Consider the following 23,200-nt stretch of genomic DNA (forward strand, 5'->3'; position numbering starts at 1 on the left):
CACAACTTCTCCATGTAGGTATAGTTGATTTCGGATATCCCCAGCTTCCGGCTAGCAAAAGCAATCGGGTGGTACCACTTCTCTTCCCAAATTTGGGCTAAACAGCAGCTGATACTATACATGGTGGCTGCTAAAAATATATAGAACACCTCACCTCTTTTAGGTGCTTTTAAAATGGGCGCTCTTGCTAGCTCTTGTTTCACATCCTCGAATGCTACCTTACAAGGGTCACCCCATACAAACGAACAGCTAAAGGACAATAAATTTGTAAGCGGCAACGTTCTTTCTGCCAAGGCGTTTATGAATCTATGGTAATAACCAACCAAAGACAGAAAGCTATGAACTTCCTTCGGAGTGCGTGGTGGACCCATGGCAACTATAACTTTGACCTTCTCGGGGTCTGTCGCAATTCCTACCGAACTGACCACATGACCCAGCAATAGCCCATAAGGTACTAGAGCGATACAAAATTGTCTACAGCGCTCAAAGCATTTTCTTAAAATGATCAATTGCCTTCCTCTCACGGTGGCGGCCCCTAAGTCATCAATAAACACCTTCAACTCTTTAGGGGATATGTCATCGAATGTCTTATCTGCTGTTCGTTGCCACGAACCAGGCGCATTGTATAAACCAAAGGCCATCACATGGTACGCAAAAGTACCAAATACAGTAATAAAAGTTGTTTTCAACTTATCCTCTTCTGCAATTGCCATTTGGTTATATCCTCCAAAGCAATCCATAAACGAATATATTTTCCTACCCGCTAATTGGTCCAAAATCTGGTCAATAAATGGCAACGGGTAGTAGTCCTTAACTGTCTGCTTATTCAGCTCCCTAAAGTCTACACATAATCGGATTTGATTATTTTTCTTTTTTCTGATCACAATCGGCAAACACCATTCCGTGTGTTGCACAGGAAAAATCAAACCCGCTTTCCGGAGCTTCTGTAACTCTTCAAACAGCCCGTCCCTTAGTTTGAAAGGCATACGCCTTACTTTCTGCCGTACAGGATGACTACCCTCTTTCAACGGAATTGTATGAACAGCAAGACTAGGAGGAATGCCTCTCAACTCATCATAACTCCAGGCAAAGATATCACGAAATTCTTGGATCAGGGCCACATAGTCCTCCCTTTTTGCTGTGCTGAGCATAGAACCTAATTTGATTGGCCGTGAAACATCAGACGTACCAAGGTCTAGCTCGATAACATTTGCATCTCTTATACGATCTTGGCCCTCTATCGGCTTGTTCAAAGTAATCTGATAGATGTCTTCTGTGGTGGATCCCTCTTTGGACTCATCACTCGATGATGTCTCACTGGCAGATAAATCTTCTAATGTCTCCAATTCTGTAGAAGATAGAGGAGCTCTCTCACTCTGCGGGGACTCAGGATAAGCATCAACCACCACACGCCGGGCACCCCTGCCGAATATTAGTCGACCGGTGGGTATATCTACTTGGCAGTCCGCTTGCAAGATCCAAGGTCGTCCAAGCAATACTTGGTAACTTGGACGGCCTGCAAAACGAATCACCCTAAAGTCCAACAGGCATTCTACATTTGCAACAGTGACATGGACCTTAGTAATGCAGCCTTTCGGCTGTCTCAAACTATCATCTACTGCCATCCTGAGGATTGTGGAGGTATCCTTCTGGATCGCAAGACCCAAACTTTCCATTAGTTCAGAACTCATAATGTTAACAGATGATCCCGTGTCGACAATGGCATAATATACTAATATCCCATCGACATAGGCAGCAACCCTTGGGCAATGCTTCTCAGCATGCTCGAACCAGTCATCACCAACTCGCGCAATACCCAAAGGTTCTATGATATACCCGGTACGTAGGATCTTTCTAAATTCCTTGCGTACTCCTGGGGAAAGCTTAATAAGCTGTAAGAGATTCACATCCGGTTTGACTTCGCAAAGAGAGCTCACCAAATCGAATTCATGATAGTTCGATAGAGCTCACTTTTCACGCTAAACCATCCGCTCTTTAGGTCGCTGAACCGGATTTATTGCCTCTTTTTTAACTTTCACCTTCTTCTTTGGTGGTTCCTTATCGACTTTACTTTCCACGGGCTTCAAAGGTCCCCTTCCATGGCAGGATCCAAAACTTGTGTTCCTTTGTCGCCTTGTTTAGGGTTTCCATCGACAGGCTTATCCTTGTCGGTCTCTCTACCCTTTTGACCTCTTGTAAGGACAGCTCGCAGATTAGAGGTTTCAGCATCATTAACGCGTACAGCCTCAATCAAACTAACCCCACTACCACTAGATAGCTCCTTCACTGTAGTCTTTGGTCATTGGAGTATTTGTTTAGGCCCATCTTCTCGCTAGGAATCATTTCCTTGCGCACGATGATTAACAGGCCCTGGTTGCCGACTTCCTCGCTTGAGGGAACTGATCTTACTCCAGCAAGTAGTTGCTAAATGGCCGGATTTTCCATAGATGTCACACTTAACATTTGGGCAATTTCTTGGATAGTGCTGCCCACCACACCATTTGCAACTAAACCTTGAAGGTGCACCCTCATCTGGGTATCTACTTCCTATCAAATTTTGTTGTTTTTTAAGGAAGTTGACATCAACGGCTATTTACTGATACTGCTCCGTAATCATGTCGGTATAATGCTTCATCATGTCCTTAACCTCGCCAAGAACATTGGAAGCGTTCGACTCATAGCCTTGGTCATTACCATGTCGTTCCATCGGCCTAACAATTCGATTAGGCACTGGTTGTTGAGCCACAGGCACGGTATTAGAATTGACCGCTTGGCCTCCACCATTTGGAGCAATTTGACTGCTCGTAGGCATCGACATGCTAGGGGGAGCTGGTAATAAAGGGACATTCTGCATCAGGTTCCCTCTCCCATTAGGGTTAGCCATCGCTATCCCTTGGCCACTACTGCCATTGGCCATCGCCACATTGTTTCCCAATACTAAACCCATATTCGAATTGCCTCGAGAAGCATAGGCTGCTTATAGTCGGGATTCCACCTCTTGTGCTCATGTAATGGCAGTATCTATATCCCCCAAGGGGACACTACTCAACTGCAATTGGATATTAAAGTCCAAACCATGAAGGAAATATTGCAATTGGGTAGCTGCGGGGATAGGAATAGAGGTGTCCAACTTACGGAAAACCTCTTTTATTTTCTTTGCATAAGCACGAATATCCTCGTGTGGTTCTTGGCGGGTCACGTTGAGTACACACAACCAATATTGTCCACCCCTTTTAGGGGCAAACTCCCTTCAAAAAACTCCATAAAATGAATCAATATTCAATATGGTTCCGGCTTCTAAACCATGATACCATATAGCAGCTCTTCCTTTGAGAGTCATGGTGAAGAACATCATTAAATGTCCTTGTTCTTGGATGCGATAGTTAAACATCAGCTTTTGAAACTCCCTAATGTGGAGTTTCGCATCTTCCTCAACTAACCCATTAAAAATGGGTAGCGGGTAACCTAGAGCCGGCAAATCCGTCGTTCCTGCTGGAATTGCAATAGGCTGTGCCATCACGAGGATTGGATTTGCACTAGGAATAAGGGACGGTGAGGTTGCACCTCCCGCACTTGATGTAAACTGGCTTATGGAAGAAAGGGGAGCACTAGAGCTTCCACCTTCTCCTGACTTACTGCTTGTGACACCAAGACCACTAGATCCACTCCCTCGTAAGGGTTCAGCACCGCTACGCTTAGGGGAATATCTCCTAAAAATCCACCTTCTCTTGACTTACTGCTTATGGCACCAAGACCACTAGATCCACTCCCTCGTAAGGGTTCAGTACCGCTACGCTTAGGGGAATATCTCCTAAAAGTTTTAGCACGTTGCCTAGCTCTTTCGTCTCTCTCTTGCTTTTGGATTTCTGCTAGACGATGCTTATCAATAAATAACGGATCAATCATAGTGTCCTTTGGCATAAACTGCAAGTTGGTCCCTAGACAACCAGGATTCGAGGACCGCCACTTTTTAGCAGCTCCCGACAAACGCACCACTGATGGACCTAAAAACGGGCCGGCACTGGCTCATGCACTAGTCGGGCCTCGTCACTACGCACAAGACAACCCCTCGGCCTCGTGGCTAGGAGCGTCTATCAAAATCTCTGCCTTCCTCAACATTGCGTTTGTAATACGTTATAGTCCAACTGATCCTAACCCAATATTACTCCTCAGAGGGAGTCCCTTTCACATAGCCAAAAGGCTCGAATCACATACACATGGGGTTCCTCCTACGGCTGAATGCCGTCAACCCTCTGTGACTCTCCTACACCTTGGGGATTGGCCCCTCAGTGCGTCGCTCAACAAATAGACACATCGCACAAAAGTCGCTCAAGGTACCAAATAAGCGTGTCCAGGAGTGTACCATTTCTTCCTCTCTTGCTTTTCCCTTTGGGACCCGCGTCTATCTACAGCATGGGTACCTCACTGCCTCTCAACGTAGGTCATGTCCTAATAAACCAATTGCAATGCATGCCCAGGAGCTGGTCTCTGATACCTTTAAATTCTTTTCATGCTCTATGCATTTGGTGGATGCCTAGTGCTCAAACATTTAGCAAAACAGTATCGTGCACAAGTGCAAAAACATTCTTTTAATGGTTTCCTTTCTCTAGCGTTTGTGTTTCGTTGCATGGGCCTAGCACTGAGGTGATCCTCATGCTACTAGGCTCTTAATTTTAATTATTTTCCATCCTAAATGCTATGCATAGAAATCAGCAACTTTTCCATCATCTCACATGGCATTTAGACATATTTCAACTACCCTACCCTCCCCCGTTTAAATATTGCATCGTTGCATACCTTTATACGTCATTTTGCCATTATTTTGTGTATAAAAACGGGAAAAGCGCACTAAACCACAAAAGTAGGGCTGATCTGAAGCAAATCCTCATGCCCCGGCCCTGCTATACATCCACGGACATTGCTCTTATTTATCATTATTTTTTCGAAGCCCGAAATGTATTTTTTCCTATTTTTAAAGGGTTTTCCCCTATTTTCTTGCTATTTTCCCATTTTCCTTCATTTTTTAATTACTGAAAATTGAGATCAGTTTAGGGGCTGTGGCCCTTAGTTTCTTTCAGCAAAAATAAAATTTTAGTTGATGTGGATTAATTATTTCATCATTTTTCTCCCCAAAAAATCATATTTTCCTTTTTTAAAAGCATTTTACGTGTTTCAGTTTACCGTTTTCCGCCATCCGACACATGTATTTCTGATTTTTGAATGATAGACGGACAGAAAAGAACTCAAACAATGATATACTCAAATCTCATGCCATATGAACACATTTTCATAAACCAAAATTGCATCCAAAGACCATTTTCTTTATAAAAACTATTATTATCGTGATTTGCGGGTTTTTGTATTTAATTTGGTGCATCCCACGACTGATTTCCAGCCATGAATTCTGCTTGGAATCAGCAATCTACAATGATTTTGCATTGCCCTTCAATCTCGTCAAGAATCGGCATCCATCCGGCCGTCCATTTCCATTCTATTCTTCTACGCACGAACGGGGTTTAAGAGGAGAGAGGAGGAGGAGAGAGAAAGACTGAAATTGCAGGTTTCAATCCGGGCCACCATATCTCGCGCGAGGGGCGGCGATGCGGAGCGCGGAAGGAGAGCAACACCTTGCTGTGCTTGGATTCATAGCCTCCATTGAAGCTCTCATCTCGATTTGGGGGGGGGGGGGTGCCGTTTTTTTTTTTGCGCTGATCCGTTCGCGGCACTTCCTTGTCCTCCACGAAAAAATTGGGGGTGGGGAAGCCAAAGGGCACCCCTCCCCACTAGTCATGCCTTTTCATTTCTCCAATTTGGCCACTCTCTTGGGCTTCCCGGCCGGTTTTTGGCTATCTTCCTCGTCTGAGCTCCGATTGACGTGTTGTAAAATTTTGGGTGTCTGTCTCGGCATCCTAGACAGGCTTGCAGCTCCCGCATCCCATCCCAACTGACAGAAAAATTACTAAAAATCCGGACGTGTCACTTGGGCGCCCCCGTCGACTGCTTGACGCTTAAAATTGTCCTAGATCGAGCCGCCGCCTTCGAGATCCGGTATTTTTCCCCGCATTTCCACATTTTTCTCCTATTTTTAGACACGTTCCGAGCCTAAAATCCAGCTGTCAGTGGGCTTCCCATAATAATTATTAAAAAACCCGCAACATGTAAGACATGTGGTATGCTCCAATTTTATGAAGAAATTTCCTTGTTTTTGTTGTTTCATGGTCCAAATGTTGTTCATATGCAATGAATTCTTGTTTGAACCCTGTTTGCATCATATTTGAGGACTGCAACTACAAAAATGCAGAACCCGTGATGATTTAGAGTCGTTATTAATTCTTTAAAACCCGCAAAATGTCATTTTTAATGAAAATTAGTGGTATTTTTCTATTTTAAGTTGGGAAAAAGGAGTGGAAATGGAATAAACTCAAAGAAAATGTTAAGTTTCAGTCAAAATAATAAGCCAACACAAATAAATTAGAAAATACCTATTTTTCATTAATAATAAATAGAGAAAAATATCAAAAATAGAGAAAATTGGGATTTTCACGCTCAAAAAATATGAAAAAATAAGATTTATGTGCGTGAATGTTTGGTGAGGTTAAAGCCTAAGGTCAAGCCTCAGTTTGGCCTCATCCTTTGTGTTATAGTACGTGTTTATTGTTTTTTACATACAAAAATGATACAAAACAACCATTTACACCTATGCATCGCAGCAACACCTAAACGGTAAGGGGAGGATGAAGTTTGTGCGACGATCTAATTGTTGAAAAGATATAAATTCTGGTTTCCCTCTTTGTGCATAGCATTTAGGGATCGTTCCATAATTAAATATAGGCGACTAGTAGCACGAAAGTTTCGGTGCTAGTCTCTAAAGCAACGCAACACGTAACGCTTATTAAAATTCATGAAAGGGCTATTTTCTGCACCTCACATGGCTAGTTTTTTCAATCATAAAATGGTTGTTCACAATTTTTATACACCTTGCATCAAGAATGCCACGTGGTATCTCCTGGAATGCATTGCAACTGATTGATAAACTTTTACCAACGTTGAGAGGACTTGAAACCTAAGTTGTTGGTTAGACGGGCGCTTCCGTTGGGGAAAGTTTTGTGAGGCAAATCAAAATCTCCTAGAACGTTGAATTATGAAAGAGTGGAGTTTGTGCGAATGTTATATATGTTAGCGACGCATCTGGGGCCAATCCTCGAGGTGTAGGAGAGTCATAGTGGAGCCGCGGCAATCAACCGAGAGGTGCTTCCCTATGTGTGTATTACGAGGCATTATGCCTATATGTTATGGGATCTCCCTCTGAGGAGAAGGGAAGATGAACATTGGACTACATATTGGATACAAACGCAAAATCGTCATAAGCATTTAGTGCAAAGTGAGTCTTAGATGCTCCTGGCCCGCTAGGCCGTGTGGTGGGATTGTCTGTCGTATGCATGAGGTTCGGCTAGTGCCATAGCCAGTGCCAGCCCATTTTAGGTCCCATCAGCGTTGCGTCTGCTGGGAGCTGTCTATAAGTGGTGGTTTCCGAATCTTGGTCTTATAAGGGACATGTTAGCTTTATTATATAGTCAATAGCTGCCTTGAAGCGGTGGATGCTAAAATAGGTGGATTAAAAGTTTCAGCCATGAGCATGATGATGAAACCAAGGAATCCCCCTAACCCTAAAGATACCTTGTCCATTCTAAATGGTTTAGTGGGATCTTTGGCTAGAAATGTGGCCGATTACTTTACCCTTTGCCCTGAAAGTGACATCATGCTGGAGTTTGGGTCCCTATGGGAAAATACTCATGGAGTAATCATGAGAGATAGTCCATGGGAGCTAGAGGAAAGATTAGGGAGAAAAAGTGATGTTAGGATGGCACAGTCATTTGTGATCCTCAAAAGCGATAAGTTTTTGAAGGAAAAGACCGTGATGCCATAAGTCAAATTAATATATGCCTATGAGCAAGATATACCTCCGATGCTAGGGCCTGATGCAAAGCGCAATTTTGTAGATCCATAAAGCATTGGATGATATCTACATATGTGGAAAACCCTTATCAAAAAGGAAGGTTCTATTAGGGCCTACCTCCGATTCTAGGAAAACAATAGCAAATGAGGATAGAATTACTAAAATACCAACATCAAGCGATGGAGTAGACTCCTTATTGTGTAGCATAGTACTCCCTAGACCACTCTGTGATACTAGAGTTAGGTCATGAATATGAGGATTTTAATGGCCCAGTGCTGATCTCGAAGGAAAGGACTAAATGCCCTCCTCTTTATAGGGACCTCCCAGTGTTTCATGGGTTGGTCAATGAGGATCCAATGGTGCATTTACGAGAATACGGCCTAACTTGCCTTACAAGTGGGTTCAATGATGTTCATAGAATGCTTGTATTCTTAAGTACCCTAAAGGGAGAGGCTAGAAAATGGTACTGGAGCCTCCCAAGGGGGTCTATTAAATCCTTTGAGGAGTTGAATGATTGATTTTTAGATGAATATGAGAAGAAGGTGCCTATGACCCAAGTTTTAGGGTAGTTGATGCATTTTAGGCAAGAGTCCTATCCTTTTGTTAAAGAATATACTAGAGCCTTTGATGATATTCCGAGGCTTTGGCCAAGAAGAGCTACTGCATTGCCAGGTGATGTGCTATGTGAGCTCTTTTTTAGTGGCTTAGATATTAACATGCAAATCCAAGTGGGACTATGGAATCCTAAGTCATTAAGGGAAGTAAAGATACATGCCATTGATTATGAGGGATATATTTAGAGATGTTGGGAAAACTTTGGAGTTTTCCCCACTCGGTACAAGTGCATCCTAGCTTCCAATCATTTCTACAAGGAGATAGCTCACTTGTTGATACCAAGGCAGCTTATGAGAGGAACCTTGGTAGCCAAAATCTCCAAGCAAAAAATGGCAATAGTAGGGATAATATACCCCCTGGGGATAAAAAGATTCCAAGCCCAGTAAGTCCCATCAAGGCTTGCAACACTTCCGTGAGAGGTAGCTGTGATGGTGGAATTGATAGAACCATTAGGTCTACAAGCTTGGATGAGCATTCTATGAGTGGTTCTAGTTGTGCTCCTAGAAAGGCTCTTGAGAGACCTTTCCAATTTATAGATAAATCATGCTTTCTAGTAGATGTTATTTCTTTTAGTAAAAGCATGGTTCCTATGGCTAAGCAGTTGTTGCAAAGTGGACAAAAGCAAGTAAAGACATCTCGTGTAGAGAAGATGCGGCATGCCAAAGGTCCACCTGTACTAAATAGAAGCCATAAGGCAGTGAGGCCATCTAGTAATGGTGATAAATCCACAATGAGTCCATTGGACCAATGTGGGCAGATGAGGTAGTCTAAGAATATGAAAAGGAATATGAGATAGGTTTGGAGGCCCAAAACCCCTAAAAATACTATTGGTGTGTTAGATAAAGGGCCATGAATTGCATGTGGACATGCTTTGATGGATTCCCAAGAGGATGTGACTAAAGGCCATAATGCGACATCTGACAATAGGGACCGCCGCCCTGAGATGCATTTATGTGATGGGTCTGGGCTTGAAGCTCTGGCTAGTTTGGATTGTATCATTGACATATGGAATGGTCCAATTAGAGAAGAGTTGAATGATCATAAATCCATGATTCTCCCTGTAGGAGGAGTTACTGGAAAGTTGGGACAAGCAATCCGTTTGAATGACGACCAAGGGGATGAGATATATAAACCTAATGATGTCATTCATTCAGCTCATAGTACCCAAGAAGAGATGACCATTATTACTGAGATATCAGTAGAAAGGCTTGGGCTAGTGAATCTACAAAGAGCATAGATCAAGCTTTTAGATAACTCTCATGAGTAGCATGAGGCTAGTCCTATTTTATGCTATCTTGATTAGTTTGATAGGATGTGCTGTATATGCCAAGGAGATCATATATTTGTCAAGGAGAGGGACTGGGAGAGAGAAAGAAGAGAGAGAAGACTGTAGAGAAGAAGAAGAAGAAGAGCAAAAGAGAGAAAGATAGGTACGAGGAGAGAGAAATACTAGAAATGGAGAGAGAAAGACAGGAAGAGAGAGAGAGGAAGATATGGAAGCTTGGAGAGCAAGGTGAAGGAGAAATAAGACTTGTATTAACTATCTGATGATGAAAAATTAAGTCTCTCTCACCTTATACACCAGCTAGTGTAGCTAGTATTTCCCCGTTATTAAGTCCCCCTCTCTTACATTCCATCCCCACCCGAAGGTTTTTTCCCTCAAAAACAATTTGCACACGTGTGTAACTGGGAGGGGCCGATCAGAGTACTACTCTACTGTATTATTACAAGGGTATACTGATGAATGAAGAGGTATTATTGTGTATGATAGGTCATGGGGTATGCACTATACATGGGCCTTATTGGGGAGTTATAAACATGAATATCTGGAGTAAATGTGGGAAGTAGAAAGTGGACAACAAGCTGTTTACTACAGGACCCTGCTGTAGTGAATCTGTCATAACTTTCTGTTGGAGGCTCTGAACAGGATGTGCTATACATCAAAACGGAGCTCTCGAGACGTACTTTTAGCCCATGCATGGTGTGCATTGATGTCCGTAGTATAGAATAAAATCTGCTTTAAAACAAAGTGTTATCTGCAGTCAGTCTGGGAGAAAACAGGGCCATAGTTTGCTAGATCTCGGCCAAATCTGCTTCTAAAAGGTATGGGATGTTGGGGGTAAAGGCGCCTTTGCCTAGCTGCCCGTGTATTACTACACTGATAGTCACGTCCACTGCACACTACAAGTGGTGGGTGCCCGTCACCGTCACTTTATTCTTTATTATTTTGGTGACAGTTTGAAGAAAGGAAGACCTGGTCACACATTGTGACTGTTGGAGTTTCCATTTCTAGTCTCTCCCTTTCTTGCTCTTGCTCTCCCACCATAGCTCTCGAGTCCAACCTTCGATCTATCGCTCCCTTTCAACTGGTATCAGAACTTTGCTTTCCGACTCTTGAGCTTGGTTCCTAGCATTCTCAGCATCCCATCGACTCCCTACTTGCATTGGATCTCCTTTCCGGTAGCCATATCCAACTCCTTTGAGCTCCCGTCACTCCCCGGCTTCCGGAGCACCTTCCTGGCATTGTTGGGCACCTTCAGGGCATTACGTCAGAGGTATTTGATCATTTTCTTTAGGGTTTACTTTAGTTCTCAGGTCTCACAGCCTGTAAACAAGATTGGGGCAGCCACCATTGAAGCTCCCTTGCTTCATATCTCACTTGCCTTTGAACAAGACTTGTTGGAGCTTGTTTGAGGCCTTCCTTGGCTCTAACCGGACCCCTCCAAAGCTTGGCCACCATTTTTTGCAGCCCCAAGACCAACATTTATAGTTGGTGGAATCACACAGCCCTCCCATATGTGTCTTCAGCATTGATAGTCACAACAACAGCTCTCCCCCTCCATTAGCACTTGGAAAGGCTCCATTTCGGGCATATGAACATGCTTTGATGCTTGGTTTTGATGGTTGATGTGTTGGCATAGCATTTGGACAGATTTAACACTATTTTAGGACTATCATAATAGTCACAGGCAGTTTATGACAGTGTTACACTGACATTTGATGCTACAACTTGTTTGGCATTGTCATTTGATGCCCAGTTGGTCCTGTTTGATGCACGGATGTTAGGGGAATGTATGCCTATTTTTTGGCAACCATTTGGAGCTGATTTTGGTGCTGAAATTCTCAGTTTTGAATAGTAAATCACTGCTGTACACAGTTGGGCTGAAGTCATTTTACTCATGTATACTTATGCCTATGCTTTTCAAGCTATGTTTTGGACATATATGGTGATGTATTGACACTTGGGGCTCGACATAGAGCTTGGTTTTGATTCGGGATCATTGGTTGAGCTTGAGCTCGCTTTGCAAAGCATTTGGATGCTCCATCTTGGATGTACTTATGGCATGTATGTTGCTTATGTCTGATCAGTCTTGACATGCTTAGCCTATGCCATTACTACATGCTAGTTACATTGTTTGGAGCCTATTGCTACTGGAGCTCGGTCTTGGCTTGACCTTGGATTCTTGAAGCTTACTTGAGCTATTTATTGGCTTGCTAGAGTTGTATCTTGGGATGTACTTGATGTCTTACATGCTTATGGATGCTACATACGAATGCTCCACTGCCTACATGTTCGGGATGTACTATTGATGTATTGTCTTGGACTTATGTCATTGGCACAGTGTCTTGCCTTGGCTTGGGCTCTTGAGCTCGTACATACGGCTTTTGTTCCAATGGGAGCATTCTTGAATGCTTATCAGACATTGAGCAGGTGGTACTTTTATGAATTGAGCCGCTATATGCTATTGAGCAGTTACAGACACTTGAGACTTTGGGACTTCTTACCTTTTGGGATGATACATCATATGTCTTGGTTCACTGTATACTTATGAGCTAAGTCTCAGTTTTGGATTCGTATCTTTGTGAACTGACACCTACTTGTGTCAAGTTTTGGTAGTGGTATGAACACTTTGCCGCGTTGCCTGGGGGATGTGCCTACTCACTGGTAGATGTTTGTATGACATACTTGGGTGTTGGATTCATGCTTATCAACCGTCATATGCTTATGCTATGCCCGCATGATGCCGGCTTTGGTCTTGGCAGTATCTGATTTCCTTGGGATTCGATTTTGGCACTGTTAGCTCTCTTTTACTAAAATCTGAAATTTATTACAACAAGCATATATGTATGGACTGACATGGATTTTTCATGCTGAAACACTTTGAAATAATGTACTTTCACTAGTACTTGGTGGGCAACAGCTTTGGTTCCACTTTCTTCGCCATTTTTCCTCAATTTTGGTGATTTTTGGTCATTTTCTACAGTAAACAGCAAACAGTTTTGAATTGTCTACAGTCTTCCAACCTGCATTATGGCTAGTTTGTCTACTGATCATGCTATTTTTAACATCACTAAGCTTGATGGTACGAATCACTCTTATTGGAAGAGTCAGATTTGGTAGGTGTTGGTGCAGAAATCGCAGATCAAACCTTTGAGGTTAAGCGGACATCTGCCTGCAACTATGCCAGATGAGGAATGGCTTGAGCTTGATGAGTTATGCAAGTCCACTATTGTATTGTCTCTCACAGAACAGGTTCACTATAATGTATTTGAGAAAGAACAGAGTGCATGACAGTTGTGGGAAAACATAAAAAATCTCTATGCCAAGAAAAGTCTAGCAAGTCAGATGTATTGGCTGAAGCAGCTTATGGATATGCGCATGAAGGAGAATGTGACTATATCTGCTCACTTGAGCCAGTTTCATGCTATACTCAAGAACTTGACTTCGCAAGACATCACTTTTGTAGAGGATGTCACTCCTCTTTTCTTGCTTGGTACTCTTAATGAGTCATGGGATGTATTTCACACTGGATTATGTGCCTCTACTGCTACCTTAAAATTATCTGATGTTGAGAGTGCTCTTCTGCAGGAAGATGTTAACCGTAAGAATTTGGATGCCTCTCGTGTGTCTCATGCTATGACAGTTAGAGGCAGGAATGATGGATATGGAAAGCATGGCAGTGGTAGTGGCCGTGGATGGGATTCTCAGAAATCTCGGTCCAAGTCTCGTGGGAAGTCACGTAGCAAATCCCATGGCAGGAATGCATATGTTATTTGTCACCATTGTGGGAAAAAGGGCCATATTAGGCCACAATGCCATGAATTGGACAATGAAAGGCGCAAAGATAAGGGGAAAGACAAAGTGCAAGATAAGTCTTCTGATCGCAGCATAGTACCTGCAAAGTCTAGTGTTAAAATTGAAGAGATCAATGTTATGCAGCCTAAGAATGTTGATGATGATGATTATATCCTAGTAGCTCCTTCTAGTGCTTCGCAAATGACAGAGATACACTCTATGTATGCATAGTGTTGGCTCTTGGACTCAGGTGCATCCTTTCATGTGACACCTTGCCAAGAGTGGTTTCATTCATATCGTACTATTTTGGGTTCTGTGCACTTGGGTGATGACAACTCTCTTGATATTGTGGGCATTGGTGATGTTAGGCTGTAGTTTCCTTCTGCCAACAGTTTTGTTATGTTGGATGTACGTCATGTACTTGCTTTGACACATAGTCTCATGTCAACTGGACAGCTTGATGACGCCGGATATCATGTATGTTTTGGAGAGACTGCATGGAAGATCACTCGTGGCAGACTTGTGATTACGAGAGGTGCCAAGGCTGGCAGTCTCTACCCCTTGATTGTATCAACTTCTTCCCTTGATCATGTTTTTTCTATGGGTTCTATCCCACATGTATCTCTTTGGCATGCCCGTTTGGGCCATATGTCTTTGAAGGGAATGAAAATTCTTTCTGGTTTGCAGTACTTACTGCCCCTTGATTATGCATGTTTTGATTCATGTGAGCATTGTCTTTATGGCAAGCAGACTAGGTCTATGCATAAGAAGTCTGGTAGGCCACGCATGAGTGAGCCCTTGGCATTGGTACATTCGGATGCCTGTGAGCCCATGCCTTGTTAGTCTATGGGTGGGGCAAAGTGTTTTGTTACATTCATAGATGATTTTTCACAAAAATTTTGGGCTTATCCCATTAGGCTGAAATCCGATGTCTTGGCTGTGTTTCAGAGATGGCTTGCATTGGTTGAGAACCAGTCTGGGTATAGGCTAAAATGCCTAAGGAAAGATAATGGGGGTGAGTATGTCTCACGTGCTTTTGAGTAGTTATGTGATGAGAGGGGTATTAAGCGTCAGTTGACGGCCCCCTACACCCCCCCCAGAATGGTTTGGCTGAGCGGATGAATAGAACCATCCAGGAGCGTATACACAGTATGCTTAGCCATGCAGGCCTACCACAGAGCTTTTGGACTGAGGTAGTTAGTACAACTGTGCATGTCATAAATAGATCACCCTCTAGTGGCTTAGATTTCCATGTTGCAAAGGAGATGGGTTATCGTCTCTGGGATCCGCAGGCGCGAAAAGTCATCCACAGTCATGATGTAGTCTTCCATGAAGACAAAATGCATAGGCAGCCTAAGAGAGTTGTTGAGATCCGCAGGGTCATATTTCAGGAGGAGCCAAGAGCTTCAGCATAGCCAGTTGGATAGCCTACAGCTATAGCAGATGCTCATGATCAGGGTGTTGGACAGGCAGTTGGGCAGGCAATAGAGCCTGTCATGGGCTACTAGAGACAGACGTCCATCTAATAGATTTTATCCCTCGATGCATTATGTCTTGGTTATAGATGCAGGAGAGCCTTTCACCTATGATGAGGCTATACGCAGGGGTGACAGTCACTCCTGGGAGAGGGCTATGCAGTTTGAGATTGACTCCCTACATAAGAATGACACTTGGGATTTGGTTTCCTTGCCTACGGGCAAGAAGGCTTTGCCATGCAAGTGGGTGTACAAGCTAAAAAGTACCCCTGGACACCCCAAGCCGGCATACAAGGCTAGATTGGTAGCAAAGGATTTTAAGAAGGAGCATGGTGTGGACTTTGACGAGGTCTTTTCTCCTGTGGTTAAGATGACCACCATGCGCTTAGTCTTGGCTTTGGTTTCTCAGCTTGACTTGGATTTATACCATATGGATGCCAAGATGGCTTTCTTACATGGGGACTTGCATGATGAGATTTATATGGAGCAGCCTAAGGGCTTTGCAGAACCTGGCAGGTAGCACCTAGTGTGCAAATTGAAGAAAAGTCTTTATGGATTGAAACAGGCACCTAGGGCGTGGTACCATAAGTTTGATGCCTTTATGCAGTCACAGGGCTACAGCTGGAGTGCTATGGATCCATGTCTTTACACGAAGAAAGCCCATGATGGTTCTTTATTGATTTTGGTACTCTATGTGGATGTTATGCTAATACCAGGGAAAGGTCATGATGAGCTAGATGCTCTTAAGGCTAAGCTTAAGAAGAGCTTTGAGATGAAAGATATGGGACAGGCCGCTCACATACTTGGTATGTGTATTAGACGCGACAGGCATCAGGGACTCCTCTACTTGTCACAGTTGGGAATACATTCATAAAGTCCTTGAGCACTTCCATATGCAAGACATAAAGCCTGTTAGCTGTCCATTGCCTTCTTATGTGAAGGTATCACAGGCTGATTGTTCGCAGATAGATGAGAAGAGGGTCGAGATGGCCAAGTTTCCCTATGCATCCGCAGTGGGCAGTCTTATGTATGCCATGATAGCCACTCGTCTAGATATTGCCTTTGCAGTTGGTGTTGTGGCACGCTATATGGCTACACTTGGCAAGAAGCATTGGGATGCCGTGAAGGGTATCATGAGGTACCTAAAGGGCACTACAAATATGTGCATATGCTATGGTAGCTAGAATAGAGGAGTCATGGGGTACACTGACTCTAATTATGCAAGACATGCAGATAGTAGGAAGTCCACTTCCAGCTATGTATTCACCTATGCTGGAGGTGCTGTTTCTTGGATGTCCAGGGTGTAGAAATGCATGTAACCCTTTCTATTACTGAGGCCGAGTATGTTGCAGCCCACTGAGGCTTGCAAGGAGGCCATTTGGTTGGGTTGTTTAGTTGCTGAACTTGGTATTGATGCTATCCCCACACTGCATTCGGATTCTATGAGTGCTATTCAGTTAGCCAAGAATCCCGGTCTTCCATGCAAAGACGAAACACATTGAGGTGAGGTATCAAATCATATGTGGGGTCGTTGAGGACAAGTATTTTGATCTTGTCAAGATCTCGACTGACCAGAATCCTATAGATCTGCTCATGAAAAGCCTCTCTATAGAGCGCTTTGCTTTCCTTAGGAGGTTGATGGGCATGGGATGAGATGACGTCTTTCCTCATCCTGTTGTATACGTGTACATGTTATACTCTATTTTTTCTTTTTCTTTTCACTCCTCACTAGGGTAGATTTGCCTTTAAGTGGGAGGTTATTGGGGGTAAAGGCGCCTCTGTCCAGCCACCCGTGTATTACTACACTGACAGTCACCGCCACTGCACACTATAGGTGGCGGGCACCTGTCACCATCACTTTATTCTTTATTCTTTTAGTGATAGTTTGAATAAAGGAAGGCCCGATCACACATTGTGACTGTTGGATTTCCCATTTCTAGTATCTCCCTTTCTTGCTCTTGCTCTCCCACCATAGCTCTCGAGTCCAACCTTCTATCCGTCACTCCCTTTCATGGAAACTCTTCCAAAACTGAAGCTGGCCTCCAAGAAGCTTCCTCGAGTCACGTAAACCTTGCCACTTAATCAAGTATTCCAATATCGAGTGAGAGTGAAGCCTCTTTTCCCTTTGTCCTATGACTTTCTTGGGTATGTATTGAATGATGCCTTCTTCATCTATCGGTGGGAGTTCCTCAACATAGTCCACTACTGAGCCAATGAAGGGCTCCAACTGACTCACATGGAAGACATTATGGATCTTCGTAGATGGGGGTAATGCCAATCGATATGCCAAGTCTCCCACTCTCTTGATAATTCGGTATGGTCCATAGAACCTGTGTGCCAACTTATTGCTGGACCCATCTTTAAGGGAGGCATATCTAGACTTAGGCACTTTCAAGAGCACCAAATCCCCTTCTTGGAACTCCACATCCCATCTTTTGTCACCAGCATAAAGCTTCATTTGATCTTGAGCTTTCTTCAAGTTAGCTTTACACTGCTGAAGTAAGGCCTGCATTCTATCCAATTCTTCCTTGCTTTGTGGATTTATTTTATCATTGAAGACAACCATAGGAAGGGGCACCTTGTAGCCATACATGGCCTTAAAAGGTGAAACTCCAATACTAGCATGTGTAGAGTTATTATAGGCAAACTCAGCCAAATGCAACCATGAGTCCCAAGCATGCTGCACATCATGGCAGAAATGCCTCAAGTAAGTTTCCAACCATTTGTTAACCCTTTCTATCTGACCATTTGTTTGTGGATGGTAAGCAGTGGAAGGGGCTAACTGAGTGCCCATAGAACTGAAAACTGCCCGCCAAAAGTTACTCATAAACTTAGCATCTCGGTCATGCACAATGACCTATGGTAAGCCATGTAATTTGAAAACATATTGCATGAATTGGCTGGCTACTTGAGAAGCATTATACTGAGTCTTTGTGGGAATGAAATGGGCTGCCTTTGTGAGTCTGTCCACAACTACATAGATGATGTCCCAACCTTTCTTGGTCACTGATAGGACGATAATGAAGTCCATAGTGATGTGTGTCCACTTGCCTTCAGGCATAGGCAATGGCTGAAGTAAACCAGCTGGTTTTAAGGTGCTGTCCTTGTTTTGCTGACAAGGCATGCAGCCCAAGACAAAGTCTTTCACATCTCTCCAAAGGCCCTTCCAGTAAAAGCTTTTAGCAATTTTGTCATAGGTCTTAAAGACTCCCAAATGACTAGCTATAGGGGTTGAATGCATCTCCTGCATGATTTTCTGCTTGAATGGGGAAGCATGAGGGATGGCAATTCAGCCATTATACCTTAAAAGCCCATTTTTCAGCCGATATAAAGAGTTTTCCACACATTGTCCTTGCTATAATTTTCGTAATACATTGCTGAAATCAGCATCTAACAGGTAAGCCTCTTGAAGCTCATGTATCCAATCACTGTGTAACTCCATGATAGCAGAAACTTTACATGCCCACATCCTAGACAGGAAATCAGCCACTACATTGTCCTTCCCATGAGTGTGGGTGATGTCAACGTCATAGTTCTGTAAGGTGGCTTCCCATCTCCTCTGCTTCGGAGTCAGATTTGACTGAGACAAAAAGTACTTGAGTACTATATGGTCGCTTTTCACTCTAAGCCGACTGCCATACAAATAATGATGCCATTTCTTGATGGTATGAAGGATGGCCATCATTTTCTGATCATAGACATTCATAACCCTCTCATTTTCAGCCAGCTTTCAGCTCTCAAAAGCTATGACCCCATGTTCTTGCAGCAAGACTGCACCAATTCCTCTCCCACTGGCATCACACTGAATGGTGAATTCCCTAGAAAAATCAGAGCATACCAAGATAGGGGCTGAAATAAGCAAATCTTTCACCTGATTAAAGCTTCTATCTGCCAATGAATCCCAAAAAATGCTTTTTTCTTCAGCCTATCAGCGAGAGGAGCTGCAATAGTGGCATAGTGTCGAATGAATCTACAGTAAAATGAGGAGAGACCCAAGAATCCTCTCAAAGAGGTAGTATTTGCAGGTATGGGCCACTCTCTAATACACTACACTTTCTTTGGGCCAGTCCTAATGCCTGCCTCACTGACAATGTGTCCTAAGTACTCAACCTCAGTCTGCATGAACAAACACTTTGTCTCCTTAACAAAGAGCTATGCTGTCTAAGTATATCAAATATCTACCTCATGTGCATAAGCTGAGCTTCCTTTGAGCGACTATAAATGAGGGTGTCATCGAAAAATACCAATAGAAATTTGATTAAGTAAGGCTGAAGTATTTCATTCATGAGGCTCTAAAACGTGGCTGGTGCATTAGTCAAGCCAAAGGGCATGACCAAGAAGTGATAGAGCCCACGATCAGTCCTGAATACAGTCTTTATCTCATCCCCTTCACGCATGCATATTTGATGGTAGCCGGATCTCAAATCAATCTTTGTGAAATACTTAGCTCCCTTCAACTCATCTAACAGGTCGTCCACCCTAGGAATAGGGTATCTATTCTTGATAGTGATCTTATTCAGATCTCTGTAATGTATGCACATTTTGAAAGTGTCATCTTTCGTTTTGACCAATAAGACAGGTGATGCAAAAGGGGATGAGCTAGGCTCAATGAATCCCATATCTACTAAATCCTTGACTTGCTTGGCCACTTCTTCTCTTCCACATTTGGACAACCTGTAAGGGGTTTATTGACCGGCTTGGAGTGGGGCTCCAAATCAATGGGATGATCAACCGCTCTCTTGGGAGGTAATGCTGTAGGTAACTAAAACAAGTCACCATACTCCGCAAGTAGAGCCTTAAGGGCTAATTATCATGCATTTTTCGGGACTAATCTGCATTTTCCTTGTTTAATTGTAGTACAAAAATCTGGGAGCATTTCTTGAACTCTTTCTTGAGCTTTTTGGCTGTAATAAGCTGAAATTCACTATTGTTTTTAATTCCTTGCAGGTGAACAAGCTGTCCAGCCCTAAAAAACTGCACATACAGCAATGAAAAATCCATGGAAATGGTGCCCAAAGTTTTAGCTAATCACAGCCCAACACAATGTCCATCGGCTCCATATTGAGTGCAATCAAATCCACTTTCTACTCATAATTTTCAGCAAGCTTAATAGGTACAGCTGGGCATACATGAGCACTAATTTCCTCACTCCCATTGGCCACTTGCACTCTCATTGGTTGCTATAAATCAGAGACAAAACATTTCAGCCTGTCCATGACTGCTCTATTTATGAAACTGTATGTGCTACCACTATCTACCAAGACAAATGCATCTTTCCCGTGAATCTTGCCTTGAAGACGAAGAGTGTTGGGGCTCTTAGATATTGTCCAAGCATCCAGGGAGATAGTACAAACAATGGCAGTAGCATGCAAACCATTCTTATCATCCATATTTACATCTACATGACCGCCGGGGTCAAATGGAAAGGTGTCAGCCGGGTCAAAGAATTCTTCTTGCCTACATTCCTCTTCAACCTCATCATTTTTGGTAGTGATTGCAAAGGCACTTGAACCCTCATGATTCTAATCATATTCATCAAAGACTAACATGCTATGTACCCTTGCTTTTGCACTCCTATTAGCACATTTAGATGCATGCTCGGTTGTATACTTTTCCCCGCATTTAAAGAAAAGTCCTTTTTCTTTCCTCTCTTTGTAGATGTCCATCGGGATAGAGCGTTGACCACCAAAAGCTGAAGCATTTTTACCCCTGCTGTCCCCTTGTCTATTTTTAGCTCTTCCTTGATTTGCAGTCCTGAAATTACTGTTTTGCCTAGAGGCATTAAAGGTGGGGTATGTGGGGATCTTCGGGGTGCTGGATGGCATATTTCCACCACCATAACCTGCCCCAAACTGTCCGGGCCTTAAAACACTTCTTTGCTGCCCAAAATGTAACTGCATAGGTCCTTTGCTGTCCAAACAGTGGTTGAGACGCCTCTCTTTGTTGTCCATGCTGAAATGAAGCATCTCGGCGGTACTTACGAGAGTACCTCTCAACCAACTCAATAGCTTTGAACAAATCTGATTGACTTTGGGCTGAAACATTAGCCGAGAGTTGGGGATCCAAACCATAAATGTACCTGTGAAGCTTTACATCATCACTAATGGACTCAACATACATTGTGAATTTGAGAAATTGGTTTGTGTAGTCATGCGCCGTCATCCCACGTTGCTCTAAGCCATACCATTGCCTTGCAAGCTTCTCCTTCTCAATCGGAGATACAAAGATTTAAATCATAAGAGCTTTGAATGCATCCGAAGTGTCAACAAGCTACTGATTTTCCCTCTTTATGTACCGCCACCATGTGTGGGCAAAGCCCTCTAAGTGTATTGTGGCAAAGTGTATCTTTTGATCGTCATTTCTTGGCATTATGTCAAAGTAGTCTTCAAGCTTCGAGAGCCATTCTTCTAATTTAGCCGGGGAGGACGATTGGCCATTGAACTTTGAGAAAATGATTTTGTCTCTCAACTCCCTTTCATGGTTGGGGGACTATCCCATATACCCAAAGTGGGGCTGATCCATTGGGTTGCCAAGAAACGATCCATTGTTTGTGATTCCTTCCAAAAGACGGTTGGGCACCCATAGGTGGCGTGGGTGGGTGGTGGCTGAAAGTTACTCCTCATCCCATTGTTTATGGGCTCCTCATGCCTTTATGAGGGCTCTCCTTACTCAAAGCTGATGTTGGGAATGCCCGTTCTTCCCAAAATACCTTGGATACTTGCATAGGCTGCATTCATGGATGGGATGGTCACTCTTTCAGCTTGCATGCTTGGTCTATCCTCTTTTTCCTTGCCTTTCATTTGGGAATCCATCCACATTAAGAATGTGGATGCAAGTGCTTCCATGGTAGAGGTCATTTGGTGCATCTCCTGACCATTTGAGCTTGACCTTCCATTACTTCCCTATGCCTCTCCGCATGTCTAGTCTCGTGTGAATTGAGGGTATGATTGAGTGCACTAAGACTTCCCATGGAATGAGAGAGGTCTTCCTATTCAACCTCAAATTTGGTGTCATCCCTTGGAGTGCACGCATCCCTTATCTGTTGCCGAACATCTTCATTTGTTTTGTTTTTCCCCTGTTACCCGTCATGTCTAGGTGCAGTCCCGTGCGACCACCTATCACTGTTTTGGCTATAACTAGAGCTAGATAACTCTGATTGTCAATTTTTTGTTCAAAATGGAGGCAAAGATGCCCTCTTCAAGATGAGCATAGGCACACATTCCTAGGTTTTATACAAGAAATTCTGTAATCAGAAATGTGGGACTGTTCTGTGCAGTCCAGCACCCTATCGATACCTAGAAAAGGCCCTATTTTGGGCTGTAGGTATTTGGTATGCTCCAAGTGGGTATCCAAATTTGAGCAGGGTTCTTGGCAAGGTTTGAGGGTACTCTCCAAGGTCAGCACCTCAATTCTTGGGAGTGGCAACACCTCAGCAAATGCAAGCAATTTCTCTACAGCACCTTGAAACAGTTACAAGAGGGCTGGAATTGGGTTCCCCTTCTATTGCATTGTGGGATTCACTGTTTGCTTGGAATCATACATCACTTTAGCATCCCTTAGCATGTTTGGCATCCATCACTTCAGCATTACTGAGCATAAGAGTAAGCATTCCCATGATTGCATAGGTGTATCCCATGATACATATATCCATCTTCAATCCAAGTGAAACAATACATTCCCATAAATCACTGCATACATAGCTGCATGTGTATCTAAAGATACATTTGCTGATACATTTGCTGAAGTACAATCATACATCCCATACACACAAGAGTGTGTCATGCCATAGTCATCAAAATTTCCATCATGCCAAGTCAATTTCTCAATTTTCCAAGAAATACCAGTACCTGCAAAACAAGTTTTGGGCTCCGGATCACTAGGAGGTGGGCAAAGTTCCCTCGGGCTGGGTTGTGCAGCCCTTCAAGGTCCTTGATAGTAAGGGGGATCACCCCTCTTTTGTCTTGCCACCTCACCTGGCATCGGGCTTTTCTTGACCCGGAATATACATGGCAGACATTTATTAATTAAACACCCAGCATGAGATGCAATTTAGGAATAGAAATTTTGGCTTCTCAT

The sequence above is a fragment of the Lygodium microphyllum genome, chromosome 17 (genome assembly GCF_053477565.2).
Source record: "Lygodium microphyllum isolate KBCC chromosome 17, Lygodium_microphyllum_v1.1.10, whole genome shotgun sequence".
NCBI lineage: Eukaryota > Viridiplantae > Streptophyta > Polypodiopsida > Schizaeales > Lygodiaceae > Lygodium > Lygodium microphyllum.